Source organism: Cricetulus griseus, chromosome 3, assembly GCF_003668045.3.
Source record: "Cricetulus griseus strain 17A/GY chromosome 3, alternate assembly CriGri-PICRH-1.0, whole genome shotgun sequence".
NCBI classification, from domain to species: domain Eukaryota; kingdom Metazoa; phylum Chordata; class Mammalia; order Rodentia; family Cricetidae; genus Cricetulus; species Cricetulus griseus.
This window is the reverse complement of record NC_048596.1, coordinates 234,580,703-234,592,161: the sequence shown is the minus strand read 5'-3', so window position 1 is coordinate 234,592,161 and position 11,459 is coordinate 234,580,703. Positions and strand designations below refer to the sequence as shown.

The 11,459-nt window shown below is 43.1% G+C and overlaps 1 long non-coding RNA gene across 1 annotated transcript in view; it reads left to right on the top strand.

Moving 5' to 3' along the window:
- Positions 1-5,952: 5,952 nt before the first annotated feature.
- Positions 5,953-11,459, top strand: part of LOC107979469 — a 314,640-nt gene continuing 309,133 nt past the window's right edge. Inside the window, exon 1 of the long non-coding RNA XR_004768898.1 lies at positions 5,953-6,579. This is a non-coding gene — a long non-coding RNA (uncharacterized LOC107979469). The remainder of the gene's footprint in view (positions 6,580-11,459) is intronic.

Sequence of the window (11,459 nt, the reverse complement as noted above, 5' to 3'; positions counted from 1 at the left end):
TCTTTGTTCATGGATTCCTTCATTCTTGCCTTCTTTGGTCAAGCACAATTCTATCATCATTTTCCTTTTGAATATTATTGTACCTTTTAGTATTATGTTTCCATTGGTAATATAAACAACAACAAAACCTTAATTCTGCATGTCTGCAAGCATCTTAAATGGAAGGATCTTATATTTACCCGTTTCCTCCTTGTGACAACTGTTGCTCTGTATTTGACTTACATGCCAGCAGCTACACAAGTATGCCATAACATATGTTCATGAGGGTGCATGTGCTTGCAGTGTACAGGCATGTGGGCACATGTGTGTACAGAGGCCCAAGGTTTCACCTCTGTTGTCTTCCTCGATGACCCTTCACTTTATTTTGTTAGATGAGGTCTCTCACTGAAGCTAAGATTGCCTATTCAACTAGGCTGCCTGGCCAGGGAGCTTTTGGGGTCTGCTTCTCTGCCAACCCATCACTGAGATTGTAGGTGTGAGCCACTTTTAAATGAGTGCTGGGATTGAACTCAAGTCTTCACTCTTTGGCCTCAAGTACTTTACTGACTGAGTCATCTTCTGAGCCCCCCAAATATCCTCTTTATATTCTTATAGTTAGTTATTCTGGAACCATTCATTATGGTTTACACTTCCAAGGTTCAACCTCAATCATTTTCTATGACTTTGAAAAATGCCCTTCACTAGATTGTATTAGTAGCTGTCAGCTGACATTACATCTTAGATTACCTCCAATGGGTATTGAATTCTAGTTTGACAGTTTTTGTTTGTTATTTAGTTTAGGACCTTAAATATGTCTGTCATTTTTCTGCCTGGTGTCACTTTTCTGTTGAAGTCATTGTTTATTCATGCTCTTTTCTTAAATGTGATGTTTCTTTTACTTGTGGCTGCTTTAAAATCTTTCTCAACATTGGCTTTCAGCAATTCAGTTCTCAAGGACTCAGCAGTGATTTTTCTTTGACTAAGGTCCACTGATCTTGAATTTTTTTGGTTAGTATCTTTCATCAGATATGCAAAGTTCCTGGCCATTATTTTGTCAAATATTACATCTGGTCCTCTCAATCTGTCCACTCTCTGCTCTCTGGATGTTTTTGCATTGACTTTTATTTGAGACCATTAGTTTTATCTGCTACTGTATCAACATATCAACTCAATAATATTTGATCATTTTTTTTCACCATAGCAGAAAATACCGCAGGATCATGGACATTCTAGGTAAGTATTCTTTCATTGGTGTACACTCTCATCCCCTCGTTCTTTTACTATAGGTCCTAATAAATCATAGAATATTCTCTCCTTAATTTTTCCCACATTCACAACTGTTGAAGTAATTATCAATAAAATTTAAATGTACATTCTTTGTCTTCATTTTTTACTAACTTCTTGTCATCATTGATCTTTCCTTCATCCACACATCTGGTAAAATTTTTGTTAAGATTTATTTTCCTTTATGTGTATGTTCCAATGTTTGTGTGTATGTACATGAGTGTGGGTGCCCATGACAGCCAGAAGACAGCGTAAGACCGCCTGGAACTGAAATTACAGGCATTTGTGAGCAGAAAAATGTAGGTGATGGAAGCCAATCTTGGGTCTTGGAGAAGAGAAGAAAGTGCCCTTAGCCACAGAGCCAGTTCTGCAGGCTGCATTTGTAGAGACCTAGCTTATAGATTCCTTTCTTCATGAACTTTGAGAGTTATATTCTAGCCAGTAGTGGAATCATTGTGAAAACTGTAATCTTCCAAAGACTGCCTGGTCCAGATGTCTTTAGACATATCTACTTCATATCCTTTCTCTTTGACAGCTATCCACACATCAAGGGAGTTTCTTTTACATAGGCATCCTTAAGCAAATGGCCAAGGTGTTTGCCAGTGTCTCTCCACATTGGATGAATCCACATCCCATTACTTTTTTTTAAATGAATGATCTAAGGGGCCTCCTCACAGATCTCAGCCTCTCAATCCTTGGGTTCCATCCATCCTCCAGAAACACATGCCCTGGTGCATGCCAAGATTGCATACCCCTTTAGATCTCTGTTGGGAGAGATGTTGGGCCCCAGTCCCCACGGAGTCTCTGTGAGTTGATAACCATAGGTGCATCCTGTTTTCTAGTCATGGCTTACAGCCCTGGCCTTGCCCCACTGGCATCAAGAACACCTCGGAAAACATGAGCTCTTACACCTGGGGTTTTCCCACTGTGACGTCTGTATATAAGGCTGTTCCCTCCCTGGAATAAAGGCAGAGACAGAGGAAGACAGACACACATTCTCCTAGCACAAACAACCGATGTCTCTGCTTTTAACTAAATCTCCAGGTTTTCGCCCTATACTTGGACTTAATCATGGTGTGGACGCCACAAGTGGAGTTTCCATTACACTTAGTAGTGGTGCGAGCACCACAGATCTCAGCCACCTTGTCAACTGCCAGCTCTCTGATTATGTGTCTTCTGCTCAGAAAATTTGCCTACATCTGCTGGACTTTCACCTCTCAGAATTTCTTCTATTAAAAAATAAGTTTCATAAAGAAAAAAAATGAATGGGAATGTGCTCATTCAATATAACTCATTCAATATAATTACCCTAATGCAACCTTCTGTTGGCTGTGCTTTATGTCTAAAAGTGTTATTTTGGATTGCTTTCCCAGAGATTGTAGCTATTTTTACAGCAGAAAGGTAAGCATGCGATTAGCTACTTTTCTTATCTATAACTAAGAGAGTTCCTCTTAGTAACTGAATGAATTTTATAATTGTATTGTTTTTGACAGCGCATATCTCAGATGTATTCAATAGATGCAGAATATCAAAATATATTCCAGCCCCATTTTATCTGCCTTGTTTCAAATAAGTATCTAATGGTAAATATTCATGTCTGTCTTGTTTTTGATGTGTTACAAACTAGCATTGACCTTGGTCCAGTTTATTTTCAAATCCAGTAAATATGATTTACATATTCCTCTGAAATGCCACTTGAACATTGGGTCTTCTGAACAAGAAGTCATCAAACTTAAAAACAAATTCCTTACTTTAATCAAATATAATCTGCTTACCAAGAAACTCAGGGCAATTCTATCTGAACTGTTTGTTTGTAGTTTGTTCAACACAAATGTTAAATTCATAATGACAACAGGAAGATTGTTTAGAATCATGATAAAACATATGTCACTTATGCATGTGTGTAAGCAAGGATGAGTTTTACACACACACACACACACACACACACACACACACACACACACACACGGGGGGGGGGAAGAAATAATGTTAATCTGATAAGATATTTTTGATAAATTGTAAATATCTCCTTTCTTCTCATGACTAGTCATAGTTGATTTATTTCATGACTTATTTGGAAAACTACTCAGGACTGCCCTTAAACAAGAAGACACATGAGCCTTGGATATTTTTTGCAAACCATGATCAACAGAGCAGTGAATGTCTCTGGGTTCACCAAATACTACTGAAGGCACCCAGCAAATGGGCAATGTAGTCATATGAATCCATTTTCCTCCTCTTAGTTGTAAAACGGATACTTTCCTTACCCTTATAGCTTCCCCTTGCTTTGGATTAAAGGGCCCTGGGGTGGAAAAAACACTTCACACTGAACAGGATATAGTATTTGACTCACAGATGTTAACTTCCATTATTATAATCCACCAATTAGCATGGCTTCTATCAATATCTTTGTCACATTATTTGTGAGACCTTTGTAGATACCCAAATCCAAAGATGTTCAAGAGCCTTACATAAATGCACCATTTGTTTATGGCATACACATATTCCTCCATCCTTAAAACCTCTCTTGATTACTTACAATACTAAGCACAGTATAATGCTATATAAATAGTTAGTATACTGTATTGTACAGAAAAAGGCAAATGTTTTTTCCTTGGAGTCTCCTGTATCCTAGGTTGGCCTCCTCCTTCCTGTGTAGTCAAGGATAACCTTGAACACCTGATCCTCCTTGCTCCACTCCCCAGTGTGATTATGAATATGTGCCACCATGCTTTATACAGTACTGGGGATCAAATGTAGGACTTCATGCATGCTCAGCAGACACTGCCTTCTAAGCTGACTCTCCAGCCCCAATGCACTTCAAACAACTGGTTTTGATATACTGTTTGAATGTTTGTTTTGAAACTTTGAAAAACGTGTGTAGGCAATAGTTGTCTTTCCATCTGAAAGGTATGGAAGATTCTGTTATGGGAATACTGCTTACTATAACATGCAACATGCAACTCACCTAAGCCTGGATGCTTGTCTCTATTAAGTAGTCACACACCTTCTCAGGATTTTTCCTATGCCTTGGATTCTAAGAACAATGTTTACTTGTGTCTGTCTCCACTAAAGACATTTTTACCCAGAAAAGACAGACTCAAAGGTAACCAATGTACTCTTTGCCCTCTATTCCTCTACAACTTCTCCATATCAAATCTGTCTTTTCTGTTTTCCTTCTTACTCTAAATAGAACCAAAAATTATTTTGTTTCTTTTAACTTTGGGAAATTTTGTTTCATATTGTGCCCACCTGACCTCCCTCCCTCCCTATTACCATACCCTACTTGGGCCCTATTCCTCCCCTTCCCTTATTTCTCAGCCTTATTTCTCAGTCCCATTATTTTCAGCCTTACCCATTTCCTCCTTCCTCTCCCGCTCCCCTTCTCTTAGACCTTAGCCCTTTCCCTCTAGTCTTTCCTTCCTTCTTTCTTTCCTTTGTTTTTTCTTAGGATCCCTCTCTCTCTCTCTCTCTCTCTCTCTCTCTCTCTCTCTCTCTCTCTCTCTCTCTCTCTCTCCTCTCTCTTCCTTCCTTTTTTCTACCTAGCCCAAGTTAAACTTGAACTCCTGTTTTCAGACTGCCAAGCTCTGGGATTACAGGCATATGCTTTTATAAGAATGTTACATCATCTTTCTTTTTATGCGTTTAGGAAAAGCCACATATCACTGTGGGGCAGCCTCTTTAGTATCTAGTACTTTGTTATAGCTCTCTACTTTGTCCTTATTTAGTTAGGTGACAGTAGTATATAGTAAGCAATCCCCTCTCCTAGCTTCGCATTCCTCTTGAGTTGTATATGAATTTAAAAGCCTGGCTAGGCTAGTTAGGTGGTTTGCCAGAAATCCCACCACATGGGGGACGGGAAAAAAGATCAAGATGGAAGTTCAAGGCAGACCACGGAAGGGGAGAGCTAGAGAATCCAGGAAAAACAGAGAAGGAGAGAGGGGGAGGGAGAGAACAGAGGGGAGGGGAGGGGAGGGTGGGGAGGAGAGGGGAGAGGAGAGGGAGAGAGAGAGAGCACCTAAAGGTTTTATTTTCTAAGTTTAAAAAAAAGTGTGTGCGCATGCATACATGCACACAGAGGCGTCCTTTTCACTGGTGCTTCCGTAATTTCTCCTAAAGTGTAAACTTCTGGGGAGCAAAAGCTGAGGCGTCCTCTGCTACTTCGCTTTAAACAGACCAAAGAGAATCTAAACAGACTCTGGCTAAATCCCAGATCCTCCAAACACCATACTGTCCCCTTTAGAAAGGTTGCCAGCCAAGTCATGTATTTTCACGGAACTGAGGTTCGCTCATCCATTTTGGGGGATTCAGCCCCCCAAAATCGTATTCTTCTAAGCAATTGAAGGAAACCCATTTCAAATTTCAAAGGGAACACGAAACTGATCAAAGCCCGCCCTTGAAATACCGGGGCTCAATTAGGGAGTACGTGAGGCCACTCTGGGTCGGTGGACGCTCCTCGCCCAGGCTTCCAGCCCAGCCTCTAGCGATCCCACCCCAAAAGCACCCGGGATCTCCCTCAACCGGCTTCCCTCACCCCTGCCAGGCAGAGAATTCAGCCAAGCCTGCACGCGGGGAGCAGCAAGGCGCCTGCAGGGCAACTGGGCATGCTCAGAATTAGAGCAGGTTTGGGGCTCCAGCAGGCTGCTAGTGCGTTGTACCGAAAGAAGGAGAAGGAGCAGGAGGAGGAAGGGGAGGAGGACCGGGGCAGCAGTAGCCACGATCGCCACCACCAGGCAGAGGAAGAGTTCGTAAGGGAGGGACAGATCTCCTCCCACTTGGAGCGCCTTCTGCCTGCTTATGGAGAAAAAAAATATAAGATAAAGAAAAAAAAAGAAGAAGAACGAGAAGGGAAAAGTGAGCGAGGGCAAGAGAGTTAAACAAAAAAATTAAGGTGAGATCAGAGAGCTGGGGCGCACAGGGGCGCGCAGGACGCGGAGGCGGACCAGCCGATCCCCAGTGCGGTCGCCCGGGCAGGTGCCACGGCTGCTGCCCGGAGGCGGCATGTGACGCGCGGCCACAGCTGCCCGCGGGCGGAGCGCGCTCGGACCCGGGAGCGCAACCGCGGGCCAAGTCGGCTGCCGCCGAGAGCCCCGCGCTCTCCACCCGCCCGGAGGAACCGCAGCTGCGCTTGCACCCAGAAACCGGGCAATGCAGAGAAGGGCGGCTCCGGTTCACGAGCAACGCTGAGGACAGTCGCTGTCTCGGAAAGCCGTGCCGCGAGACGCAGAGGTTCGGTGGGGCGGACCGGACGGTCCGAGAGACTCGGGGAGGCGCGGAGGACCCGCGTGGGACAGCCACCTGGAACGCGACTGCCAGGTAAGAACACCGGTGCTCGCCACCGCTCAAGGCAGAGCTGCTGGCAGCGACCGCTGACCCGGTTTCTTGCCTCATCTGTTGGTGAAAGAAGGGGGAAAAAGTTTTCCGTGACCGTAGGAAATGTGTTTGCTGGCAGAGTTTAAAGGAAGGACTGGGGAGGGACGAAGAGAGGTGATTTTGTCAATCTGAGGGGACTGGAACCCGGGATCGATCTGATGAGGAGTTGGAGCGCGGGGACCTGGGTGGAGAATGCGGAGGTGGCACCAGAGCGCCTGAGAAAGGACGGGGACAAGCGGTCGTTTGGTGACTGAGGGAGCGCCCCGGTGGGCCCACCCAGCTTCCTTGGGCTCCTTTTCTCTCCCTCACATGAGGGATCCAAAGGGAAGCAAGGGTGGTCCAGGGCTGTGTGAATGCGTGTCTCTGTGCTGGGTCCTGCGTGTGCCTTTTAAAGCCATTTTTTTTTTTTTAAGGAAAGCTAAATCAGACCCCTGCCAACCTTGCAGCGTGGGGGGACCGCTGGGTTGCGTTTTTGGAGCGAAGAGGTGATTTTTGCACTCCTGGTGACCCGGGAGAGGGTACTGAGCCAGGGTGAACGTCTACTCTGGTTCAGCCAGGGCTACTAAACTACACACGATCTTGAGCCCTCTTGCTCCCTGCACAACCTCCTTTCAGTGCGCAGCTTGCTCATTTCTATGGGGTTTTAAACCACTAGGGTTAGGGGAATGGTTGACTCAATGGGGTAAAATTCACTTGTCCACTCCACGCTATGCGTGTTGGAATTGTGACCCTACCCTGCCTGCTGGTGATTATGTGAGACTCCCCTTGCAAGCAGAGTGGAAGTAGGAGAGGAATGGAGCTTTGGGGAATCTCATCCATATGGATGTATTTTAAAAACGCAGACCTTGATTGGAGTATAAGTGTTTTCTGAACCCGTCCGAAGTCTGTAAGCATATATCCCACCCCTCCCGCCTGGCCCCATTGATATTGTTGGCAGGGTTTTGAAAGGGTGGCAGACTCTGCTGTTAGGGAGACTGACCATTTCACTGTGAGCTTTTAGCAGATCTTCCCTTTCTCTCTTGGCCTCTGAGATTCAACAAAATAGAAAATGTACCATTCCCCAAGGCACATGTGCACATACACACACATACACATACACACACACACACACACACACACACACACACACACACACACACACGAGAGAGAGAGAGAGAGAGAGAGAGAGAGAGAGAGAGAGCACTTTGCCCCCCCTTCTGTATTACTATTTGAAAACAGAACATGTATTTAAAACCTGCTTAATAATTATGGAGTCCAGAGGTTTCATATTAGGAAAGCTTCCATTCTGCAGAAACTGTTTAGCACTGTTTCCTGTGTTTAAAACAATGCTAGTGGATTTTCTGGAGAGATCTTACAGGAAGATATACTTCCAAAAAGGAAAAAGGAGAGCCTGGAGTAAATACATACATGGATGCAGGGTGGCAGCAGATGACTGAAAAGAAAAAGTCTTTCTGTTTCAACTGCTGTGCCCCTACAGCTCCCTGTTGTGCCAGGTGTACACATATGGAGAGTACACATATGCAGGGGTCATGCTCACCCTTTCCATGTGTGTTCTCAGAGGCCACACAGTGTAGTTCAAATCACACATCTACCACTGGATAAGTCTGTATTTAGATTATGTTTAAGTGGTTTGTCTCGATTAGCAGTAACATGCAGTTAGCTACTGTGAAGCTAGGAGGCATGTCATTTCTGAAGTGGTTTCCACAGAACACATAACTTTAACATAGATCTCTAAGTTAAAAATGATGGCTTCAGATCTGATATGTCTATTCCCTAGACATACAGGAGTGCTTTGAGGTTTAATTAAACATGAAAGCAAGAGTGATGTAAGACTTTTAAAGACAATAGTGGATAAGGATTTAAATGGACTTGATAGTTTAATAAGAAAGGCAGACCTTTTATTAAAAAAAAACTTTGAGCATATATCTTTGGTCATAGAAAATTATTGCTAGGTAAAAGTATAATTTAGAAGACTAGACTACGTGGAATTGAGTGGGATTTAGACAAAGTCTGCATATTAAGATAAGAACAGTTTTGTCTTAAATTGACACTAAAACTTATATAAGTGACTCTTAAATTTGGAAAATCTGAAAGAATTTACTACACTGTGTTTTTCTTCCTGAGAGAGGGATAGACAAATTTTGCTTCAAATGCATCTGTTTCTGGAGTTTGCTGAAGCAAGGATAAGCAATGCTCTTTAAAAAATGCACCCTTTTCATCTTTCCTAATAAAAATAAATGGCTTATCTCTTACAGAAAAGAAAAATTGTTATTTTAAAGCTAGAATATATGAAAATACAAGCTCCCTTTAGTCATGTTTTATTCCTTAATAGCAGGCAACCTGTTGAACATGAGTTGTGAGGAGGGGCAATGGGCATAGCTAGGATTCTTGAATCCATATTAATAAACTGAATCGAAACTTAAAGGTTATGATTCAGAGCTTTCTGAAGTATTTTTTTAGGTTTTCTTTTCTGTTCTTCTTTTTTGAACCTAAAATACCATCTCATTTCTTGAGCCAACATAGTGTTCTTGCCTAATAATGCTTCTAGCCTTGGCAGATTCAGTTGCTTACACCTAAATGGCCTGGACATCGTCACTGTAACGATGAAGAGGCTAGGTCAGGTTTGCAGTGTGGGGACGTTTACATGCAGAGCAGCTGTGGTGGCCCTTTACACCAAAGATGAATGAAGAATTCTACAGAGGTGGGGACCCAGCTCCCCTTCATATATGAAACCTAATTTTATATCATGTTATGTTGTGACTAATAGCATTGCATTCTCAGCATGGTTTTGAAGAATGACTAATTGGAAATATTTTCTTTCACACAGTATGCTTGCGAATTGAAAATATATCTTCCTTACAGAAAAATATTTTAAAAGGCATATATGGTTCCAACAAAATAATTAACCAAACCCCTTTACTATTTTTATATTTTAAATGAATCAGCATACACAAATATGCCTGGTGCTTAGTTGTTAAGAGCAGTGTATACATGGTTTCACAAAATGTGGTATTTATGAAATGCAACACCAGACATTTTTTTTGTCTCGAGGGTTCTTTGAGTCTCGTGGAAGTTCTGTTCTGGTTCTTATCCCATTGGCTTGGACTTTCAAATTCAAAGACAAGTCTTGGCCTCATCACAAGATCATCTAGTAAGGTTAACAGTAGGTAAATGCCGAAGTGGAGGTTAGATTTGGGTGTCTCATAGACTCTGCTTTCAGTTAAGGAAGCTGCCTGGGCCTTGGATCAAGCACAAAGCTGACTCCTGAGGCCAGATCATTCAGTGAGGATCCTCTGTGTGCTCCTTGCAGCCAGCCTGCAAGGGCAAAAGCTGTAAATTTTAGGGACTTAGCTTACTGTTTTTTAGAGTGCTTTGCACTGCTGCATTCCTGATCCATAGAGACATTCATTGGCATTGGAAGCTGTTGGAAATAAGAAGGCACATTAAGTCCAACATGAAGACTGCAAGCCTTCCCCAAGTTTTTAATCTCTGCCTGGTGTATGGAGATGGTCATGCTTGCTCATCCACTACTCAAGACTGCCACAAGGATGGAATCCATGCAGAAGCATATTTCTGTTTGTTTTGTGCATATACATTCATATATGTGTATGTGCATGTGTTTGTAGTGTCAATGAAAGTTTTTGCACATGTTTGCAGAAGTCAGAGAATAGCCTCATTTCTCTGGTGCTCCCTGCCTTGGTTTTTGATAAAGGGTCTCTCATTGGCCTGGGACTCACCAGGTAGACTATGTTGAATGGCCAACAAACCCCAGATATTCAGTTATCTATAGCTCCCCAGCACTGGCTGAGATCCCAGGTGCATGCCACCATGTGTGGCTTTAACAAACAAACCAACAACCAAGATTAAACAAACAAAAACAGTGAGTTGCAGGGATCAACTCCAAGTCCTCTTACTTGTAAGGCAAGTACTTTACCAATTGAGCTATTTTTCTAGCCCCAAAGTATCTTTTGAACAAACTTAGAAGCACTATGCAGTGGCATACAGTTAGAAACTATGGCTCCTCAGTACTTATTCCCAAAGAGAGAGTATGAAATGCCATTGTGGGGTGACTGCTAGCTCAGCCTCCAGGCACTGTGTGCCTTTCGCTCAGGATATTTGGCAGTGTGCACACTCTTCTGGCTGACTCTCTCCTGCAGTTTGGCAATTTAAATTCTTCCACCTGTTAGAGCTTCCTGTCCCTACCCTCCTGAGGCTGGAGGATGCTGGCAGGCAGGCACCTTCTTAGCCCTTCCCAACAGAGACTTCAGCTTCAGTCTTCCATACTGACACAGATACAGCATCCACGGATCATGATGACAGCCTACAGTACATGCTAAGCTGTTGTCTTCTCCACAAATGTGCCAGCTCATCCTGAAGCCACCCAAAATATGAAAATTTGTAGTAAATCAGCCATACAATTAGACAAGAAGAAGCCAAGATTCATGGAGGGCTCTGAGCCCTGCTGTTCTCTTATGTTCTACAAATGCCTCAAGGACCTAGACAACTTTACTTGTTCTTACCCAGTTCACACGACAGAAGGATCTAGTCTCAGTTCCATCTGCTTGCTCTAACCTTTGTGGGCTTCAGTAATTCCTTGGGACCCTAACCCTGAGCTCTTTGTCTTACTGCTAGCTCATAGGACTGGCTTCTTTTGTGTTTTCAGTTCACCTTTTCAGCACTAGGCTTAATGTTTTGCCTGGAATAACTTTTAGCAATGACCTTGACAGTCAGCTTTGCTCTTGCCAAGACTTCTGTCCAGGAGCAAGACTCCATTCTATTATTTTCAGTCTCTGATTTAGCTCCAGGGTGGACAAAGCCCTGGA